General features: G+C 36.7%; 1 long non-coding RNA gene across 2 annotated transcripts in view; it reads right to left on the minus strand.

The window, feature by feature from the left end:
- Nucleotides 1-16,202, minus strand: part of LOC143243405 (uncharacterized) — a 94,435-nt gene that overhangs the window by 76,760 nt on the left and 1,473 nt on the right. Inside the window, exons 2-3 of one of the 2 annotated variants that reach the window (XR_013024476.1) lie at nucleotides 15,862-15,904; nucleotides 12,329-14,053 (exon numbers count right to left, since the gene is read on the minus strand). This is a non-coding gene — a long non-coding RNA (uncharacterized LOC143243405). Of the gene's footprint in view, nucleotides 1-12,328; nucleotides 14,054-15,861; nucleotides 16,013-16,202 lie in introns of those variants that run through there. The other variant, XR_013024475.1, reaches the window with a different exon arrangement.

Here is a 16,202-nt window from a genome sequence, read left to right on the forward strand (position 1 = left end):
TTTATTGACCCAACGCATTCCTAGTTCATTACACCATATTTGTCAAGTTCAAATATAAAAGCCTAGAAGAAGTCGAAGGTCAAACAAACACACTTCTCTCAACTCACAGCAAGCAACATCTTACCAAGTCATCACACCCCGAAGATATGAGATAGAAAGAAGAGGTCGGTCAACAAATGACCATTCGGTTATTCGTCAACGCAACTATAATAATAGAAAGATAACTAACAATTTGTAAGTTTATATAAGACACATCTGTACTGATGGTGGAACATACTACACGTTTCGATGTGACAAACGTCTGTCTTCAGGTATGATCTATTAAAACATGTTCCGGCCCGGCATGGCCGAGCGCGTAAAGCCTGCGACTCGTAATTCGAGGGTCGCGGGTTCGCGCCCGCGTCGCGCTTAACATGCTCGCCCTCCCAGCCGTGAGGGTGTATAATGTGACGGTCAATCCCACTATTCGTTGGTAAAAGAGTAGCCCAAGAGTTGGCGGTGGGCGGTGATGACTAGCTGCCTTCCCTCTAGTCTTACACTGCTAAATTAGGGACGGCTAGCAGAGATAGCCCTCGAGTAGCTTTGTGCGAAATTCCAAAACAAACAAAGAAACATGTTCCACCATTAGTAACATTAACGTAAAGTGAGTCATAACTAAAACAAACCGAAAACTGCACAATGAGCTGTCCACATGGATCAGACGTCAGACAGTGGGTGGGAACTGGGGCGTCAAGAGGTGGGGCGGCCTCGGGAGACAGATATGTCCCCGGGCCACTTTTTTCAGTCTTCGTAACTTCGGGGTACATTCATGGGCGTATGAAATTTTTTTCCAGTGGGCGGAAGCCAAATGTGTTGATAATTTACATTTTTTGAGGCAAACCGATTTCCCGCAGTTCTGCAATATTTCGTTAAGTACATTATGAACATGAGAATGTATTATTCTTTAACCCATATTTCCCTGGGCCCCAGGACCGTACACCCCCTGACTCCTCTCTCGTCAGACCTGGGTGTGAAGTGATGTAAAAGTTGGTGTATGTACGATGGATAAGCACATATGAAACTTTTAGAAGTTTAAAAATCTAGCTAAGCCCTTCTGACACAGTGGAACAGAAATGAATGATCTAACAAACTGACTATTCTCACGTCAGTTATGACTGTTTTGCTGAAGTTTGCGCAAGGCTAATCGAGGCGTTTATGTAATAGCCGTCCGTAAATTTCAAGTGACAGAGAGAGGAAAGCTAGTCCACATTACCCACCGCCAACCCCCAGGCTTCTCTAAACGAATAGTAAGATTTGACTGCCACTCAAATAACAACCATAGCGTGGAACGCGAACTTCGGATACTCAGTTGACGACTGGGCCACGCTCGGACTCGAGAGGAATGAACAGGAACGCATTCTAAAGCACTCTCTAATGTTTGAGGATTTTAATATACAATTATATGCGAATAACCTCTTCAAGCTAGACGAAAGGCAGCTAGTAAACAAATCTCACGAACATCTATCGTACTAATATTGACTGATAAAATGGTAGAAAACTGATTTTGATAACGGTCCCGATGTGCGGAGGGTGTTTTTGTGGCAACATGATTTGGCTATCTGAAACATTAAAAGTCCAAGCAGTTTCTTTTTTCTTTCTAAAGGGGTGATCGATATGACAGTTGTTATTCATACTATAGAATAAGAAGTGGACACAAGTGTTAGCTGCGCCAGCCGTCTCTGATTCTGAACTAATATGCAGTTAGCCAACGACACCCACTATTAACTCTTAAATCACTCGAACCAAATAGTGGGATTTAACCTTCATTTTTATAATGCACTCCCACAACCCAAATGTGACTTTTTTACGAGAACAGGACGCGAACTCTCGGGCCAATAATCAATAATCATATAGTTTTAAATTACAGCTAATAGAAGATAGTTCAAGTACTTTCTGTACTGTTTTTTCCTTATAACATTTGTTATTGTTCTACCGTAGTTGTCTGAAAGGAACTAACCTGAACAACTTAAAAGTCGAAGTTCATAATGACAAAAAAGATAAAACGTTGCCAATCCTACAGTGATCTTAAATGTCCAAGAAAAGTAAAAGCGACATCTAGCGATATGAATGTAAACAATATGTACCTCCATATGCAATACTCCTTATTTGAATTTTAAATGTTGTACCTTGATGGAACAGTGGGTTTACAACGCTAGTATCAGAGGTTCAATTCTTCTCGGTGCTATGAAAAGAGGAAAATCTTTAAGTTACTTTTTATTTTGGTTTCTTACTCGGGACAATAGATGGCGATAACGTTCACTGATAACTATGTACACACACACACACATTCAAAGGGAACCAAAATACGGGCTATGACATCATCTTGGTGAATTTGTAAAACTTGACTCATGTCAATATGTTCAGTTAAAACACAGACAGTTCAGGTGTTAGCTTCTCTTTGTAACACAATGTTTCTCCTTTCATAGGTTTAACTGCTGTCGTTTGTGTTGATTCATTTTGTTTAAACAACTCTATCAACTCGTCAAAAAATAAATATAAAATGATAAAACATTTGCCGTATTGATGTTTTAATATAAACTATTTATTTGTTTGTTTTTTAATTTCGCACAAAGCTACTGAGAGCTTTCTGTGCTAGCCGTCCCTAATTTAGCAATGTAAGACTAGAGGGAAGGCAGTTAGTCATCACCACCCACCGCCAACTCTTGGGCTACTCTTTTATCAACGAATAGTGGGACTGATCGTAACATTATAACGCCCCTACGGCTGAAAGGGCGAGCATCTTTGGCGCGACGGGGATGCGAACCCGCGACCCTCAGATAACGAGTCGCACGCCTTAACTCGCTTGGCCTTCAGATTACGAATCTAACCACCTGGCCATGCTGTGCTGAAATATAAACTAACACGGAAGAAACTGTCATTTTAATTTCTGTAAAAAGAAGGCAACAAATCAAGCCTTTACGTCATCTCGCCCTTCACTGATTGCGCGATTTGGTGAAGAAAAAAAAAAATTCGTTGCACTCAAACGAAGCGTTCTGTGACGTGTGCTGCCCTCTGCCTAAAACAGTCACATAGAGAAATAATTAGGTATATTGATTTAACCATATTCTTGACTCTGTGGAAACTTGTTGAAACACATTCTATTGGGGTTCAGAAAAATTCTGGGAGGGTATAAGCTTACACAGAGGTATATTTATACCAAAAATATCCGTCACATGCACGAGGTATAACTTTCTTTTACCGTATTCACTCTAAAACACGGCTGCTGGAACAAACACAGAAAACTATCCAATAATTCTTACGTGGTATTCTTACAAGGAAGTGTAAAACAAGCAAAATAGATACTAAAGCTAACTAAATCACAAGTGTTGATTTACACCGATCATGTTACATCCGTTAAGTTTTATCGAGTCGAACCATACATGTCAATCTAGGAGTTATACCAAATCAACATAACAATAAAGATGTTAAATTCACTTCTACTACGTCCGAATTGTTTGTTTCTAGTTTTTAGCAACGATTTTCCTTATTTAAACACTTTTTTTCCCACATTTTGCAGGTCGCATGTTCGAATCCCAGTCACACCAAACATGCTCGCCCTTTCAGCTGTGGGGACGTTATAATGTCACGATCAGTCCCACTATTCGTTGATAAAAGAGTAGCCCAAGAGTTGGCGGTGGGTGGTGATGACTAATTAGGGACGGCTAGCGCAGATAGCCCTCGTGCAGCTTTGCGCGAAATTCAAACCAAACCAAATTTTACGCCTCATAGCCGTTCCTAATTTCGTTCTGATAAGTGAAAGCAGATAGTTTACAAAACCCACCGCCAACTCTTGTCTGGTCGAATAGGACTTTTATCGTGTACCCGTGGTACAGAATGTATTTTTGTGTCAGAGTGTAACTAATGTACTGACGCTAACATGTAGGTCAAGCCCTGCATTCCTGTTTTTACGATAATTTTCAGCAATATATTGTACGTAACGTTTTGTCTGTATGGTGATTCTAGCGCAAGGCTATATCTGTGTTAGATGTTCGTAATTCAAGTCAAGGTTTAGAGGGAAGGCACCTAGTCATCACCACCCACCGCCAACTCTTGGATTAATGAAACCGGCCGTCGCATGACGATATCACCTCTCCCGAGTGAAAGGGTGAACATGTTTGATTATGTGTAAGTGTGGGAATTAGTTTTATTCAGACAGCTTAACAACAAAGCTGAAATATACAGGTCAGATACCTAATGCGCTTAAGCCTCAAGTGACAGTTTTAATTAAATAAATTTTAGTTTTAACTTGGAACAAACATAAGTTGTAATTATGATATTATACGAATCGTGAAATTTTTATTTTGTGTATTTATTTTAACGAATGTGCCTCAGAAAACGTAAGCCTATCAATCAAATTTCGTATACTGGTATTTACTATGTTGAGAAAGTCGAATTAATTTAACACTGAAATAAGTTTGTGGATTTACGAAATCTAAAAAATATATAAAAATCGTCTTATGTGTTGTTTTCATTGCTAAAAAATTGTGTACCTCTTGGTTCACATACAATTCAATAACAAAATTTAATAGAAACTTCTTAATACCATTGTTGCCGTTGGTGGCGCTGCAGATAGACTGCATTTAATCACTACTTTCTTTATTCTTGTCTTATCGCGTTAGTTAACATGTTTTTCTTAAGAGTCTATTGTTGTTAAGGCAGTTAGTTTGGTACTGAATGTACACTGCCAAGGTCATAACATTTTTCTACACAAGTCAAAGGTCAAAACCTTGTGAGTTGAGGCAACTGTCATAATTAACATATGTCCTACTTTCAAAGGTTATATAAATATGTATAGATCGACAAATAAAAAACTGTACGATAAGTGATAGAAAGATATTCAACACATTTCTGACAACGTTAGGAAACGTCGTATCCGACAAACGCCAGAAATGGCGTAACACAACGGTCTCTTTAGTATGCCAAATTATTTCGGCAACTCCAAATAATTATCTGATTAAGAAAAGGCTACATGGTCCTTCTGTTCCATCCAATGATTTTAACTCGAGATTTCAAAGTTAGTGGGAAAAGTGTCTATTGCACTCACTCAACTCTCTTGCTTTCTTTCTTACCGCCAGGGGATTTCAGGTTGTCGTGCCATAAAAATACTCTTCGAAAACGGTAGTGGATTCAAGAAAACTACGCGACTGACGACTTACATCAGCAACTAAAAAGTTACGAGGCTAAAGAAGGGTTAAAAATAGGCCTTAAGATTACTAATGGTATTAAACAAGAAGCTGTAGTTAGAATCGTGTATAAGACGTTTTCTCTCTTATCAAACCCAATAACCATTGCTTTTATCAGACATTTGTCGACGAAATGTACACTGAAAATTACAAATACTTAATGAATAATATAAAGAATGACAACCGAAGTCGTTAATACAAGACTATAGTTTGTAACTTATAGCTAGGCCTGAAAATATTTGTTTATAATTAGACTTTCATAAAATAAACTTAATTATATTCACCGACATTAGTAAACATGCTCGCTTGTCTGTGTGTGTACACTGATACAGCAAATACATATCCTACGTTTGATTTAGGCTTAGGAACTAAGTATATTAATGAAACACAAATTCGTTTATCAATAAAACGACACGAGTTTCCATTAAATAATACCAAACCAACGAAGGTTTTATTATTAATATTTTGTTTCTATGACTGTTCATATGAGAGCTCTCTAGCTTCGTTAAAAGAAATGGCTTGTTAGTTCGTTCATTTTTTAATTTCACTCAGTTATTCAAAGACAAGGTGCGCCACCTATCCTTCATTTTCAAGTGATAAAAAGGTAGACAACTAGTCAACACCATCCACTTACTAACAAATGATGGAGTTGACCGTTAGATTATAATTCTCCTACAGCTGAAAGAACGGGCACATTCGATGACGAGATTCGAACCAGCACCCGCAGAGTGCGAGTCGAACGCCCAAACCACCAGGTCTTTGAAAGGAAACAAAGCAAACTTCAGTCTCCCTATCACCCATGTTTACTTTGTCCTTGTAAGAGTTGTTTAATTTTTAAAAACTTTTACAATAACTTCACAACTATTTCCTTTTAACAGTTTTCTATATATACATATTATTTCAATAAATACACTGATGAAATAAAAATTATACTTGGGACTACACTTGTTTTTATCATTTATTTTTAATGTCCTCCAAGTGGCACAGCTGTATGTCTGTAGACTTATAATACTTGTGGGCAGAGCACAGATAGCCCAACTGAATGGCTTTGTACTTAGCTTCAAATAAGCTATTCCTTTCTTATCGTCAACATATTTAAAAAAATAATTTGTTGATGACGTCACGATTTAGTAGTTTAAGGCATATGAATACATACACACAAATGAGTTTTGTTTGTTTTTGAATTTCGCACAAAGCTACTCGAGGGCTATCTGTGCTAGCCGTCCCTAATTTAGCAGTGTAAGACTAGAAGGAAAGCAGCTAGTCATCACCACCCACCCCCAACTCTTGGGCTACTCTTTTACCAACGAATAGTGGGATTGACTCTTAAATTACAACGCCCCCACGGCTGAAAGGGCGAGCATGTTTGGTACGACCAGGATTCTAACCCGCAACCCTCGGATTACGAGTGGAACGCCTTAACACGCTTGGTCATGCCCGGCCCACACAAATCCGACAAGACTTCTAATTCAGGTATGTTTTCTTTTTTTCATAAACTTCAGAACTGATAAAACAAGTCATAAAAATAATTGTTATTTTCCCATGATCCATTTTATCTATTATCTGTCAAGTTTCGTAAAGTTTATTAAATATTCGAACAGATATTAACTGTTATAAGGTTACGTTTCAGTCTCGAGTTCGAAGAATTGCTGCCTTATCATTGTAACGGGTAAAAAAAAATACTTAGATACGAAACGATTTATGTAGCAAAGAAATTCCGTTAAAGGTTCGTTTATCAGAACCAATAAACTGATAAAAAAATTGCACGACAAACACGAGCCATTTGGGTCTCGCAACATTCGAAGTATACACTTGTAATGTCGCTCTTTCAATGACGGGTTATTTTAAATTATAAGTCAACACGCGGTCTACATAATTAGAATGAATTACTTCACCTTTCTTCAAACTTGAACACTTACATCCTGTCGTAACTTGCTGTAAGTTTACGCTACAAACGGAGTTATGCAAATTTTGAATCCAATCAACACACTTCACAACTACATCATATTTATAACATGACTTCGAACGTCTGCTTTACGTCACATCCTAGGAGTTTCCTGGATGTTCCAAGTTAAAACACCCTTACCTTCTTCGAGCTAAAATTTAAATTACAACGTTAAACCACAATACCTGCGCTATCTATATATCACTTCATATGGAACTATATAGATAGGGGTTCATGTTTCAGCTTTTCGGTCAATTAATGTCATATTTATGACCTGTCATGAACCACAGGTTCAAAACCTGATACTCATTATGACCACCCTTTAACCCGTGAATAAATTATCATGTGACGGTCAGTTTTATTATTTGCTGATTATTGATTAACCCAAGATTTGACGGCTGGTGTTGCGAGCCGGTTGCCTTCCCGTTGGCCAGCAATTCAAAATCATAGAGGGCGGTAAATAGCCTTAGTAGTTTTCTCGTAAAAAAAAAAAAAATAGTGCTCAATTGAAGACAGCCACCGAAACGCACCCCTTACAACAAGTTAAGTACAGTTAGATGATAGTTATCTGAAAATATTCCATTTCGGATATCCATAAACAAAAATATAACAGAGCGAGTTCTTAAGCGAGTAGGTTTCGTAGGCCTAAATATGGAGGTCTTTAAACGGTGATCGAAAGTTGCTTGTTTAAGACACATAAATTATTGATTTTTTTTTTTTTACAACTGTCTTCAGCACAAAAACAGAGAGATATAATTGTTAATAGAAAGTGACACCCACAGACTATGAATGCACACTTGACGTCGCCTGGCACTAACCAGCTATTTCCTGCATTTTTTTATGTCACGTGCAAGGTCATCGAACACGCCTATAGCTATATGGATCTTAGCGCAGTAATCGGAACGAAACTCAACTCAACTCAACTGGACTGAACACACATTGTACCCAACACAGTTATTATAATCTGTATATAAAGGTGCACATAGAATCGCTAAAACTCTTGTCTGGTCACTGAATTACTTACTGATGTTCCATTATTGGAACCATGATTTTAATTTATGACATAGCGCGATTAATTAGTTTTAATTATTTTATGTTGCAAATTTTATCATTGTAAGGCTACACAAAGGACTACCTGTACTGTAGGGACTCGAACTTCCGGTTTTAGCATTCTAAGTTTTTAAATTTGCCGTTGTCCCCATCCACTCCCCGAGAACAGTTCAAGACATAATCAGTGATGTCGAGAAAACCACTTGTAAAGAAATATGTAAAAACGGCTCGTTTGGGTTGAACCGCTTTTACATATATAGTCCAAAACATAAAGTATTTCCGGGTAAATATCACTTATTTCGTAACTTGTTTTTCAAATTCTCGTAAAACATGACGCGCATGGCAAGTAAGAGATCTATTATTATTCAAATATCAGAGTTGATTCTCTGGTAATAGCACATACTTTTTTTTTATTATTGTGCGCATATCATATCCACTTTAATGTCCTTATTTTGGTAAATTAATTATTCGAGCTCGTGGTCGCACGTATTTTTTCTTACGGCAAAGTTATTAATACAATATTCCGATATTCGTAATTTTAAACTACAACCAAAGGGTTTTTTTTTTATTTCGCGCAAAACTACACAAGGGCTATCTGCGCTAGCCGTCCTTAATATAGCAATGTAAGACTAGAGGGAAAGCAATTAATCATCACCACCCACCGCCAACTTTTGGGTTACTCTTTTACCAACAAATAGTGGGATTTACCGTCACATTATAACGCCCCCACGGCCTAAAAGGCGAGAATGTTTGGTGTGCCGAGGATTCGAACCCTCAACCTTCAGATTGCGAGTCGAGTGCCCTAACCATCGGGTAATATAATAACGGTCATTCATAACAACACGCCATTCGGTAACAACTGTTTTGTTTTGAAATTAAACACAAAGCTACACAATGGGCTATCTGTGCTCTACCCACCACGGGTATCGAAACCCGGTTTTTAGCGATGTGAGTTCGCAGACATACCGCTGTGGGACGACCAGGAAATATATGCTGGAGATTTATTGGACTCTGGTCCGAAGAACAATTGCAATTAGGAACAAAGAAGACACAACAACAACTTCTGCCATTAACTACAGTGCTTCTGCTGATCACAGGACCAACCATTAACTACAGTGCTTCTGCTGATCACAGGACCAACCATTAACTACAGTGCTTCTGCTGATCACAGAACCAACTATTAACTACAGTGCTGATCACAGAACCAACCATTAACTACAGTGCTTCTGCTGATCACAGAACCAACCATTAACTACAGTGCTTCTGCTGATCACAGAACCAACTATTAACTACAGTGCTTCTGCTGATCACAGGACCAAACAAAACTGGGTCGAATTTTGACAAATTTGAAAATTGAAAATTTTAATCAGACCCCAATCACAGGTACGACAACCGGTCTACAATACCTACTATTCAACGCCACGTGATTGACTGTCACTCTTATAACTCACCACAGCTTAAGACGCGAGAAATATTTCGCCAGCTTTAAAACGTACAGCTGTAACAAAGATCAAACCCGCTCCTTAAGAAAATGTAACTTAACAGAAAAAAACTGTTGTTGTATCCATGTTAGTTTTCGGTCTTATTAGCAGCAGCAACCCATAATAAATCTAGTTCTGAAGCAACTCTTTCTTGATTTTGTAATTAACCAGTTACATTTTGAAGGAGTGTTAAAATAGTGTTTTTCTAACAGCAAAGCCACATCAGGCTATCCGATGAACCCACCGAGAGAAATCGAACCCCTGATTTTAGCGCTGTAAATCCGTAGACTTACCGCTGTACTAGGGGGGGGGCACAAGTGTTAAAATAAAAAGACAATAGTATAATATCAGAGGCAAGTCTTTTTTTAAAATGTGCGAGTCTGTTGTTGAATTTTATTTTTAAACAAATCACATTTACCTTTGTGATTACAGAAATAACAAATGTTTTTTAGTCTTTCATTTTATATTATCATTTTTTTGGGTTATGTTTACATCACAGGTTACCAAATTTAGCTTTATTTTATTTTTATTTGTAACGTAAATTTTGTGAAAATGGAAAATAACATTGGGAAGGTTCGTTTGTTTGTTTTTTTAATTTCGGGTAAAGCTGCACGAGGGCTGCCCGCGCTAGCCATCCCTAATTTAGCAGTGTAAGACTAGAGGGAAGGCAGCTAGTTATCATCACCCACGGCCAAGTCTTGGGTTACTCTTTTACCAACGAAGAGTAGAATTGACCATAACGTTATAACGCCCCCACAGATAAAAGGGGGAGCATGTTTGGTGTGACGGGGATTCGAACCTGCAACCCTCAGATTACGAGTCGAACGCCTTAACCCACCTGCCTTCGACCCTTTCGTTTTTGTTTTGTTTTTAAACTCTTATTCGCAACAGAAAAAGTAATGCAGATCGCTGTCTAATAATACATCCGGAAAGTAATTTATTTACTACAAAACTGTCAAGTTATGTGAACTTTTGAGGACTATTTGATTTTTGGACGTAAGTGCTCCAAAAGATATTCGTAAGATTAATTGGAACAGAAATCAATCGACAAGAAACGCCTGTAACCATCTGCACACTTCTCTATCTTAGACAACTTCATTTTTCTTTAATTCATTTCTCTACAATATTTGTGTAAAATATGTAATTTTGCCGAAAAATATTATAATCTACCTTCCAAGCGCTGTGTGCAATTTTCACATTCTACGCATGCGCATTTATTCTAAATTTTGCGATCTGACGAAAAGCGCCACCTCGAAACGTCATTTTCTCCAAATAAAAATACACATACACAACTTGACGGTGAACTATACTTCTTTTAATAATCAGCCCAACAACAGTTACAGCATGCTAACTAATTTAATTTTTGTTTTCAATAGAACATCCAACAAGTTTAAAAAAGAACAGTGGAGCCAATCACATTCGTGGAATTCTATTCAATTTTAAGTGTTACTAAAAGCAGACCAGCAGTTATAAATCAATCAAAAACCTAGTTTTTATGGCTAAATAAATCAACACTAATTTTAACATTCAGTTCACAAAATATATGCATATGGAAATAAGTTTTTAAATTGAATAAAAAATACCAGCTCCTGTACGTCAACTTTTTTTCATTTCCTGGCACAGAAACAGAAACCGAAAACCAATGCGGTTAGAGGGAAACCGCTTCTACACTCCAGATAATTATAAAATAAATTTTATTTTAACCGCCGTTTCGCCTTTGCGGCTTCCTCAGGGATAGTACATAAATTTGAACAAGTTAAAAAGGCAAAACAGCGGTTAAAATAAAATTTCTTTTATAATTATTTGGTGCGTAAAGGTCGTTTATTTCTAACTTCATTATGAAGATGTGTAAAACTGGATAGTATACACAACAAATCTCGAAACGTTACAAGAAAATATGCGTAATAATGTTTATGAAATATACAATTGTAACAACTTGGCGTTTGATGTCTAAAAGTGTATGAGAAATACCTTAACAGTGATACAGGATATTAAGTTGGATTACTTCCGTTCCGTTTTAGTGTCAGCAACAAAAACACACGACTATCAGGATGGAGGATGTTGGCTCGAACACCACTTGCTATCTGGAATTCAACCACATACACTATCGCTCACAGCAACAGTGACACCATCCATATACACGAACATTACGACACTTTCAAAATGTTTGACTGCGAGTAAAATACACTAAAATATTTCTGTAACACACACACACGTATTCAAACACAATTTCGCAACCTAGATGAATGGACAGACAAACAAAGAGACAGATATAATTTATCCTATCAACTAACATCTACGAATGTGAAAAATAGGAATGAAAAAGTAAGGCCTACAGGTGTTAAGATTTTACTATAACAGTGTCTTAGAATAACGAAGTAAAATTATAATCTTTGTGATATTTAATAGAACTAGAATGTTAAATTATTAAACTTATAAATATAAATAATTTATTTTATTTCTATTATTTAACTACTTAAAAATAAATCAAATGTCATAATAGAGAACTATTAATATGAACGCATTTTAGAGCCACAACAACGGTGTAAATACAAAAAGCTTTGCCAAAAGCTTTAACAGAAAACAAAGATAAATCATTATCAAACGATAGAAAAATTAGGTCAATATACCTTGAAGTTTTCCCGATCCTTCTGTTTCCGACATTACTGTCGGCTTCTATTTCCTCTCCTTCACTAAAAACTAGTGTTAGTTCACTAAACCAGAAATTATTGGATCTGTCGAATACTCAAGAGATAACGGTTGGGCTACTATTGCTCTTGGTGGATATTTCTCTGTGAGTTAACGGTTTATTATTTGAAATAGTTTAAGTTTTAAACCCACCACATCTAACAACAACAAGAATTTACTTTCACTAGTCGTGAATATCCAGCGAGCCTCTCCCGTTGTGTTGCTTTACTCTAGGTACCAGAAAGTTCCGTTGTCGACGCTCGTCGGGGCGCTTCTTGGCCTAGTTCCCACCATGCTGCAGCGCCTCTCCAACAAAGCTTTCACAGACAAACAGACAGGTGGGAAAAGTGACGTAATCCTATGTCGTCTCATAACAAGTGGCTGTGGTTCCTCACATTCATAATAATTTAACAACTTCTAGTATTCAACTGTACGACCATGATAACACAGTAAACTGTGCACTTAGACGTCTTAGAGCGAAGCTAAATATAAAGTTGGTCATTAGTACAGCTAAGGAAATATGCTTTTCTTACATTTTCACGTTAGAATATATCGTTTTATCATTTGAACAGTACTGTTACTAACAGTATCTTCCACTAATTTAAGATTTGTTGTTACTTAGCACAAAACTACACAGTAGGTTTGGTGTTGGCCAGTGTTTCATGTCCCACTCCGCTAAAAACATTGCACTGTGCACTTTGTATGTTATAAGAGTGATAGTCAAATCACACTATTCGATTAAAGTTGTTCAACAATTCAGTTGGTGGTTAGTCTATCTATTCAGGGCCCAGCATGGCCACGTGGTTAGGGCGCTAGGTTCGTAATCTTACTGCTAACACTTCTTTTATTTTTTCTAACTACTTTTAAAAATTTTGTTGTAATTTTTAGCAAGATAGTATCTTGCAATGTTTTTTTTATACCACTTACGTAACTAATATGTAATTTGATGTGTTTTTGTTTATACCCCCTCTATGAGGTGGGATTCATAAAGAGAAAAAAAAGTTATGTTCGTAATCTGAGGATCGCGGGTTCGAATTAGCATTATTATTGGGGAATTATAATGTTACGATCAATCCAACTATCCGTTAGTAAAAGAGTAGCCCAAGACTTGGCAGCGGGTGATGATAACTAGTTGCCTTCCCTCTAGTCTTACACTGCAAAATTAGGGACGGCTAGCGCAGATAGCCCTTGTGTAGGTCTACGCGAAATTCAAAACAAACCAATCGATTCCACAGTGACTCAATTAGCTTATAACGCTAAAACTCGGATTTAGATACCCGTGGTGGACGCAATACCGATAGTCCATCGTGTAACTTTGTGCTTAATAGAACTACACAATAAAAAAATATTAAGTTTCGAAAAGCAAACACATTTTTATGTTCAGTTCCAAAAATGTTCCAATTTACATCAAGATTTTTCCCTTGTACGATCTCAAGTGGAAATACAAATAATGTAAAGTATCAATAACAGCACGCCTAGTCCCACTATATCTGATTGATGTTCAACCCCAAACAAAAACACGTTTCTCTTCCCACACACCAAATCTAATTAATCTAATATCACAAAGGTTTTAACTACAAGTGATAACACATCATGAAACTTTGTAAAATGGACGGCAACTGCCTGTTGTGGAGACATAAGTGTTGAGGACGATAATTCGAAAGTACCTATAATGATAATCAATATTTCAAGTTATAAATGAAAACGATACATTTTACTATGATAGCTAAGCCTAATGAGCTGTTAGGGTTAACTGTTGCTCTACTTGCAAGCAAAAAAAAAAAAAAAAGAGAAGAATATAAGCAACTACAACAATGTTAATAATTTAAGGGGAAATATAAAAATATTACAAATGATTTTCGTTAAGTCAATGACACATATATATTACAGTTCAAACATGCTATAATTATATTATGTTAACTTATAATTAACAAAATTATTGGATGAAAGCTAATATTTGTGTAATCTAGCTCAAACTATAAATTAATTAAATAATTAGTTTATTTGAATGACGTACATGACTATTTTGTTGTTGTTGAATGTAAATAAGTGATTTGGTTAACTTGAAGATGACCTAAAAAATCGAAACGTTATTCTGTACTTTATTTTAATTAAAGTTTTAACACCAATACCAGCTGTCTTGAGAATACATTTTTACTTTAAATGGGTTTCTCGTCATCACAAAATAACTGATTGTTTTACATAAAATGCAAAATATTAATTTCAGTTTACTCAAGACTTAAAGGTTAAATGTATATTAACGTGAATCCAGCAAAATATAGCGAATTATTTTGCTTGCTTTGTTGTTTGGGTCTCAAGGGTATTTTGGACGGTGTATGTTTCTTAAAGTTTTGTTTTTAATGGATTTTTTGTTTGTTTTTGAATTTCGCCATAAGCTACTCGAGGGCTATCTGTGCTAGCCGTCCCTAATTTAGCAGTGTAAGACTAGAGGGAAGGCAGCTAGTCATCACCACCCACCGCCAACTCTTGGGCTACTCTTTTACCAACGAATAGTGGGATTGACCGTCACTTTATAACGCCCCCATGGCTGGGAGGGCGAGCATGTTTGGCGCGACTCGGGCGCGAACCCGCGACCCTCAGATTACGAAGTGCACGCCTTAACGCGCGTTTTTAATGGAAACAAGCTGAAAACAAATATAAACTAAACATTGTAATTTTAACATTTTTTTCGATGTTTGAACTAGGCCTAAGTCCGTAATCTGTATTTATTGACGAGTAGTTTTTAAGGCATGAGCCAATGCCCAAAAAAACTTTTGTTGTTATTTCTTTTGGTTTTCGGTCGGCATAAGAAATTATGATGATTCATATCATATAAATGTTACAGCAACTGCAACTTCTACTTCGTAACATGCAATATACGGTTTAAAAATATTAAAAACAATCCTGGTGTACGTAATTATCTGATATATCATTACTGTAGTTTTATTATTATTTGTATTTTGAGGACTAGCCAGTATGGCACAAAATCGAAACATTACACACAGTGACAAAGTCTTGTTAAACAGGCCTAAAATTACAGATTTTATAAAAAAAAATTCAAATGGCAAATAAATATTGAATGTAGGAGAAAATGTTTAATTGTGACTTTATACCCCCAGTGGTATGTCTCTGAACTTATACTTCTACAAGCCGGATTTTATTCCCGTGGGGGGTGGAGCACAGCTAGCCCATTGTGTAGCTTTGTACTTAGTTTCAAACAAATAAAATTGTGACTTTTTTAAGGGATTACCCTGCTTATTACAGTTGTCTCGTCACAAAACAAATCCCTCTTGGATTCTATAAATCAATCAAGTTTTTATTTCTCTGTATTGAGATAAGCATTTTAGTTAACTCATTGGTTTGGAAATTATATAAGTTGCTTGGATCTACTACAATTTAAAATACGTTGACACACAAATATCAAATCTTTAGAAATAGGGATTTAAAGGATTTCGATCAAATCACACAAACTCACCATTCAAACTTTCGTTGTTCTGTCTTCCTTGCATATCTCTGTTCTGAAGAAAAAAGAAAAAAAACGTACAAGGCCACAGTATTCAATGTCTATTTTGAAGGACTTTTGCATTTCACATGACGTAGTGTTAGGGAACTCAACTCGCAGTCTATAAATCGCAGATTCGAATCATGTTACTGAATATGCTGTGTCAGCCAGGGGTGTGTCATAATCCATGGGTAATCCCACTTTTCGTTGGTAAAGAGTAACCCCAAACTGGTTGTGGGTGGTGTTGATTAGTTGCCTTCCTTCTATTATTTCTAAATTAGGAGCAACTTGTGCAGATAGCCTTTAAGTAATTT

The sequence above is a fragment of the Tachypleus tridentatus genome, unplaced genomic scaffold (assembly GCF_004210375.1).
Source record: "Tachypleus tridentatus isolate NWPU-2018 unplaced genomic scaffold, ASM421037v1 Hic_cluster_2, whole genome shotgun sequence".
In the NCBI taxonomy this organism is placed as follows: Eukaryota; Metazoa; Arthropoda; class Merostomata; order Xiphosura; family Limulidae; genus Tachypleus; species Tachypleus tridentatus.